Source organism: Hetaerina americana, unplaced genomic scaffold, assembly GCF_022747635.1.
Source record: "Hetaerina americana unplaced genomic scaffold, ioHetAmer1.1.p SCAF_34, whole genome shotgun sequence".
Taxonomy (NCBI): Eukaryota; Metazoa; Arthropoda; class Insecta; order Odonata; family Calopterygidae; genus Hetaerina; species Hetaerina americana.
The window spans coordinates 4,567,829-4,589,271 of record NW_027286919.1 but is presented as its reverse complement, the minus strand read 5'-3'; positions in this window follow the sequence as shown (position 1 = coordinate 4,589,271).

Here is a 21,443-nt window from a genome sequence, read left to right as displayed (position 1 = left end):
AGAGGGGCCTGATGTACAGTAGGCTGCTGGATTGTGTTTCGTTAGGAGCAACAAAATATTAGTTTGGTTGTTGGGCCCATCCAAAACCTACCTTCACCGATAGAATACCTATTGATAATTTAGCTTTGGTACCTGTCGCCAACTCACCACCCAAGTCCTACTAAACTACTAGCTTCTATGCCAAAGCAAATCTTTTTTGAAATTCCTCTCCTTTGTTCACTCTCGCCTGAAACACTTTTTTTATCGGTGGTTTGAGCTATAATGCTAGAATATGACCCACTAAATTAAATAATCATCTTATTTCTTATCCATATTTACTTTTTGAGATTCAGAACTAAATATAGGAATGATAGTAAAAATAATTGAAACAAAGGCATGTTTTTACTCTTCACAAATTCCTACAAAGCGGAAACAACAACATTAAAAAAATAATTGAAATAGATAAAAGCTGCCAAGGAGTTTGTGGATTGGATACCAGTAAAGAAGAGAAGTATGGGTGTGGAAAGTAACATTTTTTTGCAGAGCTGGATCAGTTCTATAGTCTGATTTAGGTGACTATCCGAAACCTACCTCTTAATTTCTCTTAACCGTTTAATAACCGAATTTGAATTAATTTTCCATAAAAAATCTTTGCTTTACTCCGCTAAAAATACGATGAATTGGCTAAAATTTATTTTCACTTGGTTGAACGACCGGTTTTGCATTGAGCACGAGCTGCGATGAAGCCATAGGGTTTAAGGAAGTAGTGCATTAAAAGGATAAAAACTCCACACATGAATTTTAGGATTTTTAAACGTTAATAGCGATTGGGAAAGCAAGTCCAAAGGGATTTCATTCCTTCCTTAATCGTCGACAAGGTCTAGTTCCCTATCCCTTCCGGCATTCCTTGTGGAAGCGAGGGCTCGGCATTTGCATGTAATATGAAAGGAAATCTCGGTAAAGGGCTTGGATACTAATTTTGAAATGAAGTTTAAACCTCGGCCACTGCTCATCTCTCCTGTAAACTATCAGCATCAATATTGTCACGCAATTATGCTTTCTCTGTACAGGTTAGACTGAAAACTAATGCACGAGAACTCGCAGTCGACCCGAGGCGTTGTAGGGTTGGTAGGTTGAAGAGTTGAGGACGCGGCTGGAAGTCTTTGCATCGACGAAGTACGTAATTAAGGGAGTTAGTACCTTTCCCTCTGTTATCTCTACGGCTGCCCATGCAGCTCTGTAGTTAATATAATCTCATATTTTGAATTTAGCGGGGCAGACTAAATGCATAAATCCGGGATTTGAACTGAATGCCCCCCGGGTATTACCCAAAGGAACATACAGAATGCTACCAAGCTTCTTCTCGTTAGTTTTCAAAGCCTCTTAAATAATTTCAATATTTTCAAAAATCACGCTCCATACCAAAGGTTTCCCTACATTTTTCTCAACCTTCTCACTCGTCGATTCCTTCCTCCTTGCAAAAGCTTCTTTGCTCAACGCCTTCTCTTACCTCACCATTTTGGTCCACCACCATTTGCCATAAGTTTTCCCCCTTCTGTTTCATCATTTGACTTATCATCCCTATTCCTTTAGAACCTCATAAAATCACTTTTTTTACTTACACTGATTCGCATTCATGCCTATCGCGCTGATTTCCTAGTGCACTTAGTAAAACTTGTTATCCCCTGCTTGAGTGATTTTAATTAAGCTTTAATATTCGCAATCCTTTGGTCATCCTTTGGACGCATTCCTGACTCATCCCTTTCCCTAACGCTGTCCATCCTCCTCTCGAATCTGAGCAGTTTGAAATGCGTTTTATTTAGACTTTAGATGTTTTAGTACCCTGAAAGCTACCGACAGGGTGTGTGGCAGGGGGTGAATACACATCTGACTAATTTTGACCCAAATATTTTTACCCCTACCGCGGTCGGGCAATGTTATCCTAATGCCCTTGTCGTTCGCGTGGAAAAAATGAAACCTTAAATCTATTTGTTCAACACCTTGCGTTCTTTTTGCGGGTAATTCGCATGTCCCTTCAATCCTCTTTTAATTTCGACAATACATGTGCTAATTTTACCCAATTTACTCTGTTAAACGCCTTCTTGAAGAAGTATGAAACAAATAAATGTATCTTGATTATATTTTACGTTCTTTTCCATTTGTGATCTTCCTCTTGCTTTACTTGTACTTTGCGTGCCTCTCCCCTTTCTGGACCCAGGGTGTTCATACCCTAAGTAATTATTTACCCTGCTCTTCATCCTCTTATTGATGATCCTATGCACTAATTATGCTGCGAGGGAAACGTTCTTTAATAAATCTCTCACACCTGACTGTCTTTACATTTATTGAGATTGAATCAAACACTGATCTGAAGAAATATTTCGGCCAAGTTCCTTCCGCATGAATTCCACGGATTAGCCCACCATGTGCGACTGGTCCAAAGCTATTCCCACACATGCGGTATCGCATAAATATATGACATACATGCGGGAAGTTCCAAAATGTGTGACATTCTATATCCCAACTAGATAGGATTATTTGAAAAGATAATTTAAACACTTTTGCAGATAAATTAAAATATTGAATGTCTGAAAAATATGACTTCAATTTTATGCAAACGAATTTTCACCCAGAGAAGTCGGTTTCTTCTGGCGATAAATCATTGAAATTGGAATAATTAGCTGATATCAATACATATATTTTTTAACTGTTACATATTTCAAATTCACTGTATTGGTGATGATAAAAAAATCATAGTTTTTACCCCCCAAATGTTGTTCATCATAGAATTGTCAATTATTCACAATGAAAAACTAATTTTAATGATCAATAATCTGTAATATGCCATGGTTTTACATGTAAAAATCATTTAGCTAGATCTATTGATTTTGGTCCTGATTCATTTTAAATTTTGAATTTGACTTTTGTATTGACGCATACGTAAAGTCTGCGGTCAAGCATATAAAAAATTGGGATTCATTAGACGCATTGTCGGCAAAAGTGACTCGAAGGTCAAGGAACGTTGTTACCACGCTCTTGTAAGGCCTCATTTAGAATACGCATGCAGCGTGTGGGATCCGAGTGAAAAAGGTCTCATTCGGGAAATTGAGAAGGTTCAACGCCGGGCAGCCCGTTTTGTAAAAAATTCCTACGATAAAACGCAAAGCGTCACCGAAATGCTCATGGATTTGGGGTGGGAATCATTGGCTGAGAGACGATTCAATGCAAGATTGAAATTATTAAATAAATTTAGATCCGCATGTTTCAGCACCGAGGTCTCGCAAATTATTCGTACTCCTACATACATTAGTCGCTTGGATCATGCATATAAAATTCGGGAAATAGATGCCAGAACTAGCCGACTCAAGGACTCCTTCTTCCCACGGACAATACGGGATAGCAACTGCAGGGTTATAGATAGCAAAAATTCCACTTGCCACCCTCAGCGTCTAAAAAATAATTAGTTGTATTTAAATGCATGCTCTTCCACTAACCTTATGTGTTTTGCTATAATAACCCATTCTTTCCGAATGACTTCATTCATGTTCTGTTCATCTGTTTTTAAGTTTCCCTTTCAATCCCTCGTCCCTCTCCGCGGGGGCAAATTCCTGCTACCTGCAACGTTGGGTCCCATTCCCTGCCATTTAGAGACTCTTTGGGGGTAGAGTGTTTCGTGGTGCATTTTCATGTGGTAGTGATGTTTCAATTTCTTGCTTGTTGTGTCCTGGCTTCCGTGTTGTAGGATGTCTTTCGTGCTGCATCATGGGGTGCAGTTTTTTAGTTGTTTTGCGGTTTATGTGTTTGCATGAGTATTGGATGAAGGGATTTTTGCATGAGTGTGTGCGCTGCTGTGGGTGTAATTTTCCGTGTTGTTTTTTATTTTTGCATGTGGTATTTTTCTTTTTTACGGTTGGTGACCTAACACCCCCCGCCACACGCCCTTGCGGCGGCTTGCGGGGTATTATGTAGATGTAGATGTAGATTCTTTAGAAAATACTTGCAATAGATTTCATCAAATGTATTTTGGCGTTATTTTGTGCTAATGCATTAAGTTTTTTTTTATTTCTTCCCAAATATTAGAAGATTTATTTCTCAGGGTGAGTAATTTTTCACTATAAATCATAAATTCTATCGCGACGACAAATCATTTTTCATCCATGTTTCCAGAATTGTCAACCAGCATTGTAGAAAATACAAGATTTGTATAAAAAGTATCCCTAAGAATGTTTTCCTGACGTGTTCGTGAAGCGATGAATTAAAACCGTCGGTTGTTAAGTGTGCGCATGATCGCAGATCATATTGGCATTGACATAAGACAGTGACAGTGCACACACCATTATAGCAAAAAATTTGGAGATTCGACAGATCTGCGCTAAACTCGTCCTCCCGAAGGTCTTTGGACGGACGGCCAAAAGAGCAGAGTCGGGTGTCTGCTCGCGAAGGCCTTCTGCAACGGCATCGCGACGATTCCCCAACCTCCTTTACAGTCCCCCAGCTTTGCACCAACAGATTCTATTTTCTGCTCCCAATAGTGAAATCCTTCTTCAAAGGACACCACCATCATGCAACCCTAACTGTTGTCAAAGAAGCTTGCACGCGTACCCTTAAGAGTACCCTTATCCGAAATCCGTCTACCAGGGAACCTTCGAGTCGCGGAAAAGCCGCCGCGAGGGCATATGTGTGAGTCGACGCTAAAAGAATGCACTGAATGAATAATTTTGATGCAATGCATCAATATCTGAAATATATATATATATTTTCCCGAAACGTTTCCTGAAACTTTTGGTACAAAACATGCAGGAAAACTACTAAAATTAATTCATTTGAATCATTCAAAGGTAAAAAAGGAGTTTTACGCAGTGAAATGGAAGCCTTCCTAAGTAGGGCTACCTACCCTCCCCCGCCACTGCATTCTGACGAAGCTCCACTTCGGCTGATTCCGGGAATGATGCCGAGACGAGCGACCTTGAACGGCGCCCCGGGCCAGGATTAGAGAACTTTACCGCGCATAATATTTGAACGGCGGCAGGCGTAATTACGAAAAGTATGTTTACGGCAGTTTAGTAAAGAAAAGATGATTATCGAATCGCATAATTTGCAAACTTTCGTCACAAATAATGACGAACTCTGCGTAACTTTCTAGTTCTCTCTCGATTAGCGATTCCGGAGAGAGAGTTTGGGACTGGGAATTCGCCGGAGGGCGAAATAAACACGGAGGGCGGGTAGGGGGGGGGCGTCGGCGAGGGCGGGCGTCGTCGCCGCGACGGCGACCTCGTGGGCGTCGGAAAGGGGTGGAATTCACCCCAAGGAGAATCCAGAGTGAGATGAAAAATAGTGACTGAACAAAAAGCAACAGAGATCATTGCTACAGTTTCTTTCAAAAGTTCGATGACTTCGGAATCGAAGTTTTAAAGCAGCATCTCATGAATAAAACTGCATTGATGTGTTGACATTCTGATCTCTAATTTGTTTACTGGCAGGTAATATTAAACATTTATGGCCATCCAGATAACACCACGCGCAGTCGGTTCTCGGTGTTTGTATAAATTATTTTAATAAATTACGGTTGAAAAGTAATAAAGACTGCATTCGAGAATAATAATCTAAATTGTTTGCAAACTTATGGTTATTCAGTAATATCCCTTACTCACGACCTCTCCTGGGTGAAACACAGATACGGGGAATATGTTAACACTCTAACTGAAAAATTAGGATTTATTAGAAGAGTACTGGGTAAACGTGACGAAAAGTCAAAGAGAAATTTTATCTTTCGCTGATTAGGCCTCATTTAGAATATGCTTGCAATATATGGGATTGCTTTTGAAATTGGATTGAATGCCGGATTGAATCACCTCGAGCATATAAGGAGCTAGATTTGTAAAAGGCTGTACTGAATAATGGTTGTGATGACTGTGAAAGTTAAATTACAGAAGATATCTCTTGCAGATGAATCGGAAGGATGTCTCTTTAGCAATGATGTTGAAAATGTATTATTACCCCCATCGTACTACGACAGGTAGATAGAACATACCCATAAAATTAAAGCGATTTAGTGTTGAACTAATGTATTTAAGATGTCACGAACGACAAAGGATCAGAATAACATTGTCCGAAAAAAAGCGTGAAAATATTTGGGTCTAAATCAAGTGGTTTCAGGCGTGACGTGGCGGAAATCGAGTAAACTGAAAAACTGATAGTTGCAATTTTCCACATGATAAAATTTATCGTACGACCGGGTTTCGATGTGTTACATCATCATCAGGCAACAAAATGTGGTTGTGTGTCGTCTTATATACATATACCATTCCGGAAGGAGGGGAGTGGATTTGGCAGGAAAAGGGGGGGGTGTGGGAATGAGAGGGGGGAGGGAGAGATAGAGGGAGAGAGAGAGGGAGAGAGAGGGGGAGAGGGAGAGAGAGGGAAATAGGGGGGAGGGAAAGAGAGGGCGGAGGGAGAGAGAGGGGGGAGAGGGGTTGTGGGAGAGAGAGGGGGAGGGAGAGAGAGGGGGTGTGGGAGAGAGAGGGAGAGAGAGGGGGAGAGAGGGGAGAGAGGGGGTGTGGGAGAGAGAGGGGGTGTGGGAGAGAGAGCGGGTAAGGGAGAGAGGAGGGAGGGAGAGAGAGGGGGAGAGGGAGAGAGAGGGGGGAGAGGAAGAGAGAGAGGGGGAGAGGGAAAGAGAGAGGGGGAGAATGAGAGAGAGGGTGGGAGTGAGAAAGAGGGGGGGATAAGGGTGGAGAGAAGGGGAAAGGGGGGGCACTCCCTTTAGATTTTGATGTAATACATCGAAACCCGGCCGTAAAAAAAATTTAATCCAGTGTAAAGGTGCTACTACCATTTATCCATCAGTGTTGCGTGTTTTTACCCCCTGCCACACTGGAACTAAAAATTACAGAAATGTAAAATAGCGAAAATTAACTTAGTGGGTTTTGTAATTGTATTTTTTTTATATATTTGTGCTTTCTGCTGTTTTCTTGTGTTTTCTCATATACTATGTACATTACATGCTATGCAAACTATATTACGAGTAAAAGGATATGTATTCACGCATTATATTCTGCAGCAATATATTATTATAAGAATCAAATTGCGTAATTTGAATTTCAAAAACTTTTTGCGTCACTTTTGACGCATCCAAATGAATCGTTTTAGTCTAAAACTGTTTACCTCCTTTTTCCAAAAACAATCCATTTAATTTTTGCACGATGGTATTTCACTCCGGACTCGAGTGGCGACCATGGAAACTGGTGTTCAACGGAGTACATAAAAAAAGGTTGGTACTCAGAGCTTTGAGCAGTGAATACTGGGCAATTACCTAGATAGCGGTATCTAGAGACTTGTGTCTATGCTTAAATCCTAGGTATTTTCTGGTGCATACAAGAAGATACGAGTATCACACTCTTTAACTATATATTCTCGATAGCGGTACTTTAAGGTGCTGGTGGCCGCGTCTTAATCTGCGCGGGGAATATTTCTGGGGTTAAGAGGGTTGGAAGATAAACTTAATATTTTCAGGCAACACTCGGTGGTACTGGTTGTATGAATAAAATAAACTTCAGCAAAATTGACCAAACGTTTTTTATTTTTCGACTTAAGTTTCTACTTTAGCAAAATACATCGTATAAGTTGTATGTGTAAGATGAAACCTGGGTCAGAGGATAAAAAAGTTTTTGTGGACTTTGCAAGGTTTATTTCATTCGTGGGATGGGAAATGTTTGGAACTCAGTGTCCTTGAGGGAAGTTTATGGATTAAAAAAATAGCGAACAGTACCCTTGCTGCTTAAGGTGTCGGTATTGAAATGTAGGATCCGATCTGGTACGTAGGACAATAAGACTAGTTACTGGTACCGTATTCTCAGCATTTATCTACGAGGGCTGACTTGAAAGTACTTACTTTTCGGCCTAGTGTGGTGGTGGATAGAGCTTAGAGCCACCACCATATTGGTGTCTAAACGTCCCTACACTCAGTCCACGCATCCTGCTGTGGTGGTGTATGGTGCAGACAGACGGTGGTTGGTTCTTCTACTATGCTCACATTGCGAACTGTTAACATGTGCTTTACAATAGAAAATCCCGCGAGATCTGTAATTAGATATTTACTGGCAATAAACCACAAGCCAATTGATATTCATAGAAAACTTTGGGAAGGCAGTGGTGCATTCTCAGTTTAGAATTGGCCACAGCAGCAATGCTCACGACGAGGACACACCGCAGTGGTCGGTCTAACCTTGGAGTGATAGATGAACTGACGGATGGACAGTAGATATTGGGCATCATCGACATTTGTCCGTTCAATATTAAATTAACGACAACACTGGCGCACAGCTCTTGTCGCTCATCACATTCGGTCCGCACAGAGCACAAATATTCCGATGAATATCAGTGGCGTTGAAGTTTATTGCAAGCTGGCCTATGATTTGTATGTACGGCATTTCGTTGCAATATCTTGTTCCTTTGAAGACGCAAAATCTCGGAGTGTAAGAGGTTGGTCTGGTTGCTTAAATGTCTAAAGCACTCGGCTGGATATAAAGGGATTCGGGTTCGTATCCCGGTCTATGTGAATAATTTTATGCTCTGAAATTGTTGCATTTTTATAAATCGATGGAGTCAACCGTTTCCTTTGTTGACAAACAAGATCATGCGTAGAGGAAATTCGTGAACTCTACGAATCCTTCTCTTCCCATTCACTCCCTTACCCATATCAATAATATAAGAAATATATCCTTTTTAACCTCTTAGAATATAGACCCAATAAATGATTCTCACCTTCCTTTCTCCAAACCACCTTTCTCTCCCCTCATAACCTAAAAGAAGAATGCAAAATTGCTCCCAAAACACACGAGGATAAAACCCTCTCGTTCCTGGCATCAAATTCCCTACCGAACGCATCTCCGCACAAATTAGCCATTAGCAACAGCCCTTGTCAAGTCCCTCCCACCTATCGTCTAAGATTCCCACCACTTGCTCAGCTCGCCTCTGTACGACACCCCCCATCATCCCTTAAAACCCTCCCTCGCGCCCTTCCGGCCACCACCGATGCCGTTCTCACCACCACGCACCTCCACTCCCCACAGACAAACAAGCAACGCCCGGAACATCTCGTCAAACGGAGAAGATGTTCCAGGCGTCCCCACCCCACACCCGCCCGCCCATTCTCCTCCATCTCTCAGAATTAGTATTCTCGGAAAAGGTCTCCATCTTCAACGAGCACTCTTTCCTTCAGATAAAGGGCACTGCCACATGTACCAAAACGACCTCCCCTTGTGCCAACCTCTTCAGAAGCCATCTCAAAAATACTTTCTTCCACAACTGATATCTCTCAAACCTCTCTCCTGGGACTGTTACATTGACTGATTCCCCCTTTGGTTCCGGGCAAGTGAAAATTATCCAATTTCAGCACAAATCCTAACTTTTCTTCCCTGATACCTTTCATATTTTCATTTATGGACTCTCCTCATACGTTTAGATTCCCGCGGTTGCTGCCCATGCCACTCGAATCGCTCCATACCATGGCCCCGAACCAATCACCGCCGACCATCCTCTAATGCTTCTCAAGGAAACTTACACCATAACTTAGTTTTAAAAAATGAGTTCACATCTCTCGTGATTAAAAAATGCCCCTCCGTCTCTTCAAAAACGACGTAATATGATTCGAAAGACCCTCAATTAGACCCCCTCCCCCCTAACCCTCCTCCCACGCACTTCTCACCCCTTTTTACTCTCTCTTCCACTCCACAGTTTTCTCTTTCAAAAAAATAGCAACGACTCTTTCAGTGGTATCGGGCTCCACCTCGTGAACATCCACCTCGAGGAATGAGACAGACTTTGTGAAGTCACAAAACTTTATTAATGCGGAACTAGCGGTGTTATCACATTGTTGACCTCTTCATGACTTCACCCATGTGGTTGAACCGGTAGTACCGTATTAATAAAATATTCGTGAATTAAGTACAAGTTACTGAGTAATACACATGATGTTGTTGATAAGCGGTGATTGTTTACTAACGATAGTATTGGCAAATATAAGATATTTTAATCCATCGTAATTTAAGTTCATTCCACCTCAATGTGAAGACTAAAACATTGAACACCTCTTTTTAACATCCTACACCACCGCTCGTGAATTTGAACATACGAGCGTTATACGTTTTTTGCAAAAATACTCATAATATCTGGGCCATAGATTGACACAGGTTATGGAGTACAAGCTGATTTCTGGAGGTAACTATCTCTCGATTTACATGGGCGGGTGTTGTTGCGAAAAAGGTATTTTTCTTGCCCTGACAAATTATTTTGTTATTTATCATTTGTTGATGCTGTACTCGCCTATCATTGTGCATCAAGAGTGACACCAACAGAGGTCTCCGATCGCAAATCCTTAAAAATGTGTCATTTCTACCTACTTACCCCTATCTCCCTACCTACTTCCAAAAGAAATGAAATGGTCAATTATATTCAAGATCAGCTCAAGGTTTAGCTTTTTATAAAAGCGTGCATTGTCATTGTTGTTGGAAGCATCAGAGTTGCTGGTTAGCACCATATTTACGACGACAACAGAGGATTAACCACTGTTAACTCCTACTTGCCGCGAAAACTTCCTCTAGCTTGTCTTAAATTATTTCCTTCTTAACTTCTTCGGAGCTTGTATCTATCTTCTCGCTGCTTAGAGAGCCTATTCTCCCCCTTTCTCCAAGCCGACTCCACGGCATTCTTTCTCCACAGCCTTCAAAGTCTCCTCCTTTCCCGGACTTCTCCCGGCTTCCTCCTCACTCTGCCTAACCTGTTTCAAACTTCAAACATTTGTCTTCCTCTCTTTCTAACTTATTTTCTTCCATCCTTTGTCACGCTTACGTTTAAAACGCCTCCAACATACGTGTGGCCACCCGCTTACCTCAAAGATCGGATGTCACACTCATGCAGGACAACATGCCTCTATTGATCTTGTAGTTCTGAGTTCCACTTTCCAAAGAGCACGGTTTTTCTTATACATCTCGGTTATGGATCTGGGTTATCTTTTCATGTCTGCAGCTTGCGCTGAATGTTTTGAAAAGATGTTGTTTCTCCCCATTACCTGTAAATCCCCATCTAATTCCAGTGTGTGAGACAAAAAAAGGGAAAATAAACATGGATCATTCCTGCAGCTCCCAATCCGCCTAGAGGGAGATTCATTTGATAAGTTCAATAGGACCACATCAGTCACTGTATGCGTAATTAGGATTCAATTTTCACCGGTCAAACAATTACTAGACATTAACACCCAGGATCAACTACAGCAAAAGATACCCGAAGAAAGGCCAAGTGTGGCAAGAAATAAGGTCATCTTTCATCAAGACAATTCATATCCACACACATGTAATTGCAACACGTGTCGTGCCTAATTTCCATCTCTTCCCCAAGCTAAACACATTCCTCGGTAGTCGGAGGATATACTTCAAAGAAAGAACTAACCGCCATATTAGATGGGTATTTTGCACTGGCCTGAAGGAATCTAATTTTCGAGATGGGATCAGGACATTGGTACATCACTAAACCGTGTGAATTCCTTAGCGTGCAGAAAGAATACATTGAAAAATAAAAAATGGTTCACTGATGTAAGTCGTTTATTTCCATTCCATTCCGAGAACTTTTCAAACTACCCTCATGCAAAGATAGTCAGACTCAGTAAACCATGTCTTAGAGTCTTTTACTGTGAGAAGAATTGGTACTTTAAGATCCCGAACTGCAATCAAATTGAATACGACAAAGCCTCTCCACATACTCTTGCAACGTACTTCAATATACTCTCTGTGGAAGTCAATTTCTTCTATCGGCGAGTAAGTATGCTTCAAATTGGCACGCACCTGCTCGACCATAACTTCATCCTTAACTCAACTTATATTTTATACAAATGACTAGGGACTAAAAATAGTTGAATATAATATTATCTACAGAATTCTTTCTGCCAAACAACCCTAGGTAAATGAAAATAGAAACTATCTTATCTGTAGTCATACACAGGATGAGTCCACACGGATATCCTCTCTTGGTTTCATAGAGCATTCATCAAACATTAGCATTTTCTTCCATATCAATCGACGGACAGCAAATTTCATCCTACTCATCGCACTCCCTCATCCACCGCGAAACAGGGGCTCTCCTCTCGGTTATTACATCCGTCCACTCATTTCCCCAAGCATCTGAATTATCTTGCTTTTATCCATATTCATTGTCAGGTAACTTATCAGGTACTTACTCGTATTATATAAATAAATAAATAAATAAATAAATAAATAAATATATATATATATATATATATATATATATATATATATATATATATATATATATATATATATATATATATATAGCTTAACATTAAAATAGGAGGGCAAAAACTAGAGCAGGTAGAACAGTTTACGTATCTCGGTAGTGCTTTGGACCAACACGGTCAAAGTAGTAGGGACGTAAGGAGAAGAATTGCGCTAGGCAAAGAGGCTTTCACAAGGAGGAGGGAGTTGATGACAGGGACGTTGAGTAAGGATGTTAAGAAAAGACTCGTAACATTTTTGATATGGAGCGTAGCTATGTACGGTGCGGAAACGTGGTCGTTGAAGCAGGAGGATAGACGTAGATTGGAGGCTTTCGAAATGTGGGTTTGGAGAAGAATGGAGTAGGTGAAATGGACAGAGAAGAAAACCAATGCGGAAGTACTTGGTATGATGGGCGAAGAGAGGGGTTTGTTGGGAGAAATCCTATGGAGGCATGAAAAGTGGATGAAGGGGGTGTTGACCGGCAGTAGGATGTTGAAGACTGTAATAGAGGGGAGAATGTTGGGCAGAAGAGGAAAGGGAAGGAACATGATAGGGATGTTGGACGGGATGAAGGGAGGAAGAAAGTACTCAGAGATGAAGAGGGGCCTGGTGTAGAGTAGGATACTGGATTTTGTGTTTTCTTAGGAGTCACAAAATGTTTCATTTAGCAGCTGTGTTTATCCAAAAACCTGCCTTAACCGGTAGATTACCTTAAAAAAAAAAAAAAAAAAAAAAAAATATATATATATATATATATATATATATATATATATATAAATATATATATGTAAACATATAATATGTGGACGGCCCAATAGAACACAAATAAAATAGTAACATTTAAAGGGCAATCACCTTGTGCATTGTTTGAGCTTTCGTCCTTCTCCGAGGCCTTCTTCAAGTAAGACTGAAAATTTTGGAGAGAAGTTAGCGGTTTGGGTGGAAGTGAGGCGAAGGGAATGCTGGGAGGGGAATTAAAGATGGCGGTTAAGGGTGGGAATTTTGAAAGATCTCAAAGCTAATATATACACGGATTCACGAGTTTTCACCTCTATATTGGTGACTGAATCGGGAAGGGATTCTAGGATGCTGAGAGAAAAACACTGGTCGAATGAAAGGCTGTGGGAATTGGCGTGTGAAGGGATGGGAAGAGAAGAGAGTGAGGTAGAATTACACGAGGAGCGGTAACTGTTCATTCGATTGGAAAAGGGGAAAATGCATTCGCCTATTTGAAATTAAGAGCATTGTTTGCATTAAAAAAGATAAATAATGTTTTTTGAGAGGCAATTAGCGTGGGAACGAGGTGAGGGGGCAATGAGGGGATGTGGGGAGAGGGGAGTGGACCTAATAAGTAGACAAGTTATATTTCGGAGACGGTTGCAAAATGGGGAAATAGTAGTAGTTTTTAGGGGAGGCGACCGACAGCTAAGGTCATTTGCGCCATAGGGGATGGACAGAAAAGGATGAAGGATGGAGAGAAACCCGGCGTCGGCATTAGCCTACTCTTTACGAAAGGCGCCAAGGGGTCCGCAGCTTAACGTCCCATCCGACGGACGCCGTACTCACTCAAAGTGCCCTCCACAAAGCACCTCAAGTAGGGATCGAGATACCTCAGAAAAATATTCAACACCCGCGGATTTGAACCCGCGCCCTCAGGGTGGGAAGCCAGTACGTTAGCCCCCGCACCATCTCGATCCTTGGGGAAATATTGGGAAATATGTCGCGGGGGGGGACAAAGGGTTGGTGGATCTCAAAAGGTTTGGGTCGTTTTTATGCGAGATTGGGGCATTGGGGTAATAAGGATAAGGCCGCGTTATTGTCGTGTAAAATAGGAAACAGTTCCTTAAGGAAAGTTTTCAGTCTGTGTGATCCGGGGAAATAGGTAGCAAAAAGGTTGAGCCCTGCGTCAGATGTGGGCTTGTTTTTATGTAGTGTGTGTGGTCGAGAGAGTCGTGTGGTCGGGTGATTTTCTAGAAAGGAAAAGGCTAAGCTTAACATTATAATAGGAGGGCAAAAACTAGAGCAGGTAGAACGGTTTACGTATCTCAGAAGTGTTTTGGACCAACACGATCAAAGTAGTTGGGACGTAAGGAGAAGTATTGCGCTAGGCAAAGAGGCTTTCACAAGGAGAAGGGAGCTGATGACAGTGACGTTGAGTAAGGATATTAAGACTCTTGAAAACTTTGATAGTTAGCGTAGCTATGTACGGCGCGGAAACGTGGTCATTGAAGCAGGAGGATAGACGTAGTTTGGAGTCTTTTGAAATGTGGGTGTGGAGAAGAATGGAGAAGGTGAAATGGACCGAGAAGAAAACAAATGAGGAAGTACTTGGTATGGTGGGCGAAGAGAGGGGTTTGTTAGAAGAAATCCTATGGAGGCAGGAAAAGTGAATGAAGGGGGTATTGACCGGCAGTGGGATTTTGAAGACTGTGATTGAGGGGAGAATGTTAGGCAAACGAGGATAGGGAAGGAACAGGATAGGGATGTTGGACGGGATGAAGGGAGGGAGGAAGTACTCAGAGATGAAGAGGGATCTGATATAGAGTAAAATGCTGGATTTTGTGTTTTGTTAGGAGTCACAAAATATTTTATTTAGTATCTGTGTCCATCCAAAAACCTACCTAACCGTTAGATTACCGAATAATATTATTATATAGGTATATATATATATATATATATATATATATATATATATATATAAATACAACCTTGATCAAAACGTTCCCGGAATAACCACCGTGTGGCGCTCCCATCGTTCCGATTTGAGTTCTGTTTTTTTTGTTAAATTGGTACATCTGTTGTTGATATTCCCTTTAAATCTTAGTGTCATAACTTGACATTTGCAAAAGTTACGTAGCCAAGAGTACATCTATCTCTGTGTGTGTTGGCGATTTTTTACAATTTCAGAAAAGGATTTAAATTTGCAACAACGAACTTGTATTAAATTTTGCGTAAAAAACAGATTTAGTGGCGCACGGACGTTGGAAATGTTGGAAAAGTGTTTCGGCAACGATTCTCTAAAAAAAACGGTCGTTTACCAGTGGCACGAGCGGTTCAGAAGTGGTCGTGAGTCAATCGAAGATGATGAACGCAGTGGCAGACCATCGACATCGAAAGTCGGTGAAAAAATTGATAAAGTAAAAGAAATGTTGGTCAATAACCGCAAATTAACCATCAGAGAAATAGCGGAGGACTTGAACATTGCCTATGGATCCGCCCAAGACATTGTGGTTAATGATTTGGGTTTCCGTCGTGTAGCATGCCAAAAGACCTCAATTTCATGCAAAAAAGAGACCGTGTTGACGTCGCAAAAGACATGATTTGCGAGGCTGAATCCGATCCCACATTCATCAAAAGGATCATTACTGGAGACGAGACGTGGGTTTATGAGTACGACACGCAATCCAGACATCAGGCAAGTGAATGGCGTTCACCAAATGAGCCGAGACCAAAAAAACCACGTCGTTTTCAGTCAAAAAAGAAGGCAATGCTGACGGTTTTCATGGATTACAACGGTGTAGTGCATCATGAATTTTTGCCAGAAGGCCAGACAGTAAACAAAGAGTATTATTTGGGCGTTATGAGACGTTTGCGTGAAGCAATTCGCCGAAAGAGACCAGAAATGTGGGCAGAAAACTCGTGGATTTTGCACCATGATAACGCACCGTCGCACAGTGCTATCATTATTCGTAATTTTTTGACGAAAAATGCAACAAATACCATCCAACAGCCACCGAATTCACCTGATTTGACACCCTGTGACTTCTTTCTGTTCAATCGAGTTAAAAAACCATTACGGGGAACGCGTTTTAGCAGCCGAGAGGAAGTAATGGAAAAATCGCAGGAAGCACTGATGGACATACCGAAAACCGAATATAAAAAATGTTTCGAGGATTGGATCAAGCGCTGGCATAAGTGTGTTGCAGTCGATGGGGATTACTTTGAAGGGGACAATATAGATTTAGATGAATAAACTTGTATTTTTAATTTTCTGAATAAATTCCGGGAAATTTTTGATCAAGGTAGTATATATATATATATATATATATATATATATATATATATATATATATATATATATATATATATATATATATATATATATATATATATATATATATATATACATAACACTTTTTGAAAGTGCCCCGGCGTGAATAATAATGTATAACACTTAGCACTGGTGGGCACAGGAAAAAACACAAATACACTTACAAACATAGAACTTGTATCCCACTCTTGCTTGATTAAGGTGGCTACGGCTGCCGAAATTTCGAAAGTTAATGAGTCTCTTTTTTGTGTGTTTTTTTTTGTCTGTGTCCACCAGTGCAGAGTGCTATACATTATATATATATATATTAATACATTCTTTAATATATTGATGCTCTACAACAAACGGATCCATGAAACTTCCGCATTAAAAAAAACTTAAACTAAAAAAATTTAGAACCACTTGAAACAGCTACAGTTAATATTCAATTAAAATACCGACATATCTCTAGAAATATATGAGTCTTCTTTGGATATTGACTCAAGATAAACCCTTTTTGAATGAAAAGGTGGTAAATCTAAATGAATTAATGGTAAACAATCTTCCAAATATTCTCAGAATACACCAATATTAATTGAGAATTTAAATTGCTAATAACGGTGGCTATGATGATCAAAACTATCAAAGGCTATACCCCGTTGCGATGAAGGCGACCATTGATGTCACTCACTGACAATAAAAAGATCTGAACCGTCTTCTGCCACCTGAAAATAACGATCTTTGTTGACCTCTGCCCTCAGGACTCAGCGAACTCGGCGGAAGACGTTATGCTGCACACGTATACATAGGTTATTCAATCACGCGGCTCAGGTCAAACTAAGCGCTAGGCCACCCTGCCCCTTCCCCATCCCTTAACACCCCAACCTCAACTTCCGCCTTGAAACATTCAAGGGGTGTTGCAGAGAGAGGGGCATATAGAGGGGACTATACAGGGCCGGGCGATTATATCGCCGAGGCAGCTCAAATGGCGATTGCCCGCCATTTTTCCAAATTGATCGATTCATCCAATTGTAACAATGCCTTCTGATTTATTAAATTAGCCCTTATATGAACAGGCAATACCACAGATGTACGAATACCCCAGAATTCCCTTTTCGATAAAATGAGCAGTCTTCATATAATTAATCCTCTTCTACATATACTACATCTGCAAAATACCCATCAAGCCACCGCAAGGGCGTGTGGCGGGGGGTGTTGGATCACCACCATTAAAAGAGATTAAAACTACACGCAAAACCAAGGAAATCATGCAAATTTACAGCCAAAGTGATGAATGCGATATTCATACGAAAACTCTTTCAACTTACACGCATGCGAATATATATATATACTATCAACTAACAAACACATGAACCTTAGAATGTAGTCAAAACGTATCCAACGGGTTCAAATCCCGGCGGTGTTGAATATTTTTCAGAGGTACTCTCGATCCCTACTTGAGGTGCTTTGTGGAGGGCACTTTGAGTGAGTACGCCGTCCGTCGGATGGGACGTTAAGCCGCGGACCCCTTGGCGCCTTTCGTAAAGAGTAGGCTAATGCCGACGCCGGGTTTCTCTCCACCCTTCATCCTTTCCTGTCCTTCCCCTATGGCGCAAATGACCTTAGCTGTCGGTCGCCTCCCCTCAAAACTACTACTACTACGTATCCAATTACGTGAAAGATAGAATTTGAAAAGTAAGAAGGGGAAATTCCACTACCACATGGAGGACATGGAGCATAAAATGGTCTCCTTCCCCAAGGACACAGATGGTGAATGTTACGCAGCGCCGCGGGCAGCGGGAGGGTTTCCCCCGGGGAGAGAGAGAGACGAGGATAGAAAGGGAAACTTCAAAACGCAAAGCAGATCAAGCAATACTGTACACTACATTCTTTAATGGCGGGAAGAAATTTGACTGCGAAACACACGAATTTAGTGAAAGTGCATGTATTTGCTGAAATCCCCTTGCCTATTAAATGCTCTAACTGCTTTATCTGTATTAATTCGATGCAAAAAAATTAACTTGTCATAATTACCATGAAAATCCAATCTCTTAAAAGATTTTCAAATGGTCGACTTGGGAAATGATTCAGTGAAATTCCTCCACACGAAGGACCGTTACCCTTGTCGGTCGTTTTCCACAATTCGGTTTTCAACGGAACAAACCACCCTTACGCCGGTGTGTGCAATCGTAAACTAATTCGTGAGAAGTCGCAAATAACCACTTGGGTGGGCACTCTCGACAACAAGGCAACAATGAGCGCCTTTCCACGAGAATTTATAAGGCAGCAGTATCAAAAACAAATGCGCCGCACATTGCCCATTCAAGTTGAGGAAGGCAGGCCTTTTAAAAGATGGCGAGATGTTTTTAGTAAAACGCCTTCGGACATCAGCAACGAGTATCGAGTATGACGTGTGCCATAAAGTAAGGAAATATCGGAGAAAATGCCTTCTACCTATGTGTATACTCCAAATCAGCATCGGTCCAAGTCTAGTATTATCGGCAAAAATGACTTCTTAATCTGCATCGACTCGACGAGACTTCAACTAAAGACTGCGGCCGTAAGGCAGCTGTTGGCGCAGTCAAATGCCTAATTCTCGACCTGGGGACCGAAATCGCAACGAGCCAATTTCTACGCGGTTCGTGGACTTCCGTGCACCTACCCAGTTGAGCTACTGAAAGAGGATATTGACGCCAATGGGATTCTGGTGGAGCGGGTGCATCTGGTGCGGCAGGGAACCTTCTTCCTTGTCGTTGCCAAGGAAAACCCTGAATGGCAAACAAAAGAAATGCTTGCCATAAGATACATCGGCAATTTCCGTGTCAGGGTGGCAAAATATCAGCACAGGGAGCCACAAATGTGTTACCCGTGCACCCGATTCGGACACGCATCTTCCAACTGCACGGCAGCCCCGCGATGCTACAAGTGTGCTGGTGCACATGAAGGCATCCAATGTCCGGACAAGGAAAGGAAGAAGACTTGTTGCTGTAACTGCGGAGGAAACCATCCTTCATTTTCAGGACCTGCCCTGTCTACGCCAAACAGAAGGAGATGAAGATGGCTAGCCTCCGGATGAAAGGCGCACCAACCCAGGGAGAGAAGAACACCGTCGCTGAAACAGAGCTGCCTTCTCATCAACAGAAGACGCTTGTTACCTTCAACGCGTCAAAGCCGGGATAGACAACCAACGCAATCCAATGTCCGACCATGTGCAAGCATCTTGACTTTCCTCCACTTTCAACACCGGCTCCGGTCGCCAGGGAGACGGCAGAAGAAATAAAAATTCCTCTTCACCAGGAGAGGCGGGCTGCAGACTCGCAGATGTCGACTCCAACTTTGGCTACATCCCTCTTTTCCATCCTAGAAGCATTGATGTCCTCTGCTGCACCATTGCAAAAACAGCTGCAAGCTTCAACTGTCGCCCTTACCGCTATTTTTCCCAAACCAAAATGGACCATAGACGAGAATCAGATACATCTATCATCCTGGACACATGGAATGTCGGCGGCGCTTTTAAGCGAAAGACCCCTAAAAATGCTTGCCTTTCTACGGAAGGCAAGAATCTCAATCGTCTGTCTGCCAGAGGTTCATCTCCGCCCTGGAACTTCATACGGCGTTCCAGGCCATGCAGTTTACCGAGATGACCGGCAGGCAAGAGGACGGGACACGACCGTCCTCGTTTCGCTTGACCTGGATGCGAAAAAATTTGACCTACCAGCTCGACTGCATCTAGAGGCGACTGCAATTGAAGTAGATACTTCGCTCGGCTCTCTCACAGTGGGGTCACTATATCTTCTCCCAAAACGACCTCTAGCCACATGAAACTTCGAAGTTATCTTCTCCGGGTCTCGGCCGTCGCTTTTTCTCGGGGATCTAAATGCAAAGAATGCTCCGAATGAATCAATTACACCGAACCCTCGGGGTGAAGGGCTGCTCACATGGACTCAGAACAACGGAGTTCGCGTCACGGGTCCACATGGGCCAACGCATCGGAACCACGGCCGGAGCGAAGACGTCTTAGATATTGCACTGCACCGTAGGCTCACGAGTTCGCTTTCTCTCGTGGCGACACCGACGTTGGACAGCGACCACTGCCCAGTCTGCGCCTATCTGGTATGCTGCCCAACGTTACTTCCCCCACGGCCGGTGCGATGCCTGGATAAAAAAGACTGGGCAGGGTACAGGCAGATCCTGTCCGACATTTTACCGGAAAAGCCGCCATCACTGACGTCACAATCTATGCTGGACGAATACGCTTCTGTCATAACAGCTGTTGTGGACCAAGCATTACAGAACACCGTGCCAATAAAAGTGATCCGCCCTTCTGGACATCTGACGCTGCCGCATTCCATCCTTCGCCGCATCCGCGAAAGAAATCGGCTTCGACGACGATTTCAAAGAACTAAGTGTCCCGCGGATGGGGCACGGTTGAGAAGAAAACGAGCCGAAGTGAGACAGCTCATCGAGGACCACAGGCAGACGACGTGGGGAAGGAAGGTTGCTTCCCTCCGAACCGAAGATGGGAGCATCTAGAGAATGGCAGCTTCTTTTCGCCACAACATTCGGATCGACCCACCGATCGACTGACCTGGTTGCCCTCTTATCACGGAAGAGGAAAAGGCTGAATTTGCACCAAATACGCTGGAGGCCACTTTCACGTCGACACCGGATCCACTGGTACCAGATGATCCTAGTGACTTTCCTGAAGAGGATGAAACAACGGAGGAGGGCACCATGACGGTAACGAAGGTTACCGAAAACGACCTGAGAGCAGCCCTTGGACGACTACGCTCCAAGAAAGCACCAGGAGAGGACAACATCCCCAACGAGGCCCTTCCACCGATGCCTGTCTCGCTCACAATTCACCTTGTTACGCTCTTTGCGGCCTGCTTCTCCATGGAACATTTTCCGGCCATCTGGAAATCGGCAAAGGTTATTCTATTGCCGAAGTCTCCGAAGTCCACTCGGAACGTAGAGAACTACAGCCCGATCGGCCTGCTAGCGACCTTGGGAAATCTACTTGAGAGGGCACTGCTGCCACATCTCCTGAAGCCCATCGTGGCCTAATCAATCTTCCCGGCATCATAGTACGGTTTTCTAGAGGAACACTCCGCCACACACCAGCTCGTCCGTCTCTTGGAACAGGCGAC